The following is a 557-nucleotide window of genomic DNA, read 5'->3' on the forward strand; positions in this document are numbered from 1 at the left end:
GACATGCATGTCTCCTTCCCAATGTGCAGATGGTATTTCCATGGTAACAGCAGCAGTCAGCTCGTTGGAGAGAGTGTGTAATGTGTGATATGTGATTGGTTCTCAGGGGAAAGCCAGAACACAGCTTCGAACACAGCTTCAAACAGCCTGATAACCACAGAGATCCTCCTCTGTCTGTCTGTCTGTCTGTCTGTCTGTCTGTCTGTCTGTCTGTCTGTCTGTCTGTCTGTCTGTCTGTCTGTCTGTCTGTCTGTCTGTCTGTCTGTCTGTCTGTCTGTCTGTCTGTCTGTCTGTCTGTCTGTCTGTCTGTCTGTCTGTCTGTCTGTCTGTCTGTCTGTCTGTCGCTATGCTGCTGCTTTCATCTCTGCTCCATATCAGCATCATTAATTGAGGATACTCCCAGCTGTAGTTTCTATACAGGATGTTACCATTCAAATCTATACCCACTGACACACTACATTATAAACTGGGTGGTTCGAGCCCTGAATGCTGATTGGCTGACATCCATGGTATATCAGACCATATACCACGGGTATGACAAAACATTTATTTTTACT

Source organism: Coregonus lavaretus, assembly GCF_964263955.1.
Source record: "Coregonus lavaretus genome assembly, chromosome: 2".
NCBI lineage: Eukaryota > Metazoa > Chordata > Actinopteri > Salmoniformes > Salmonidae > Coregonus > Coregonus lavaretus.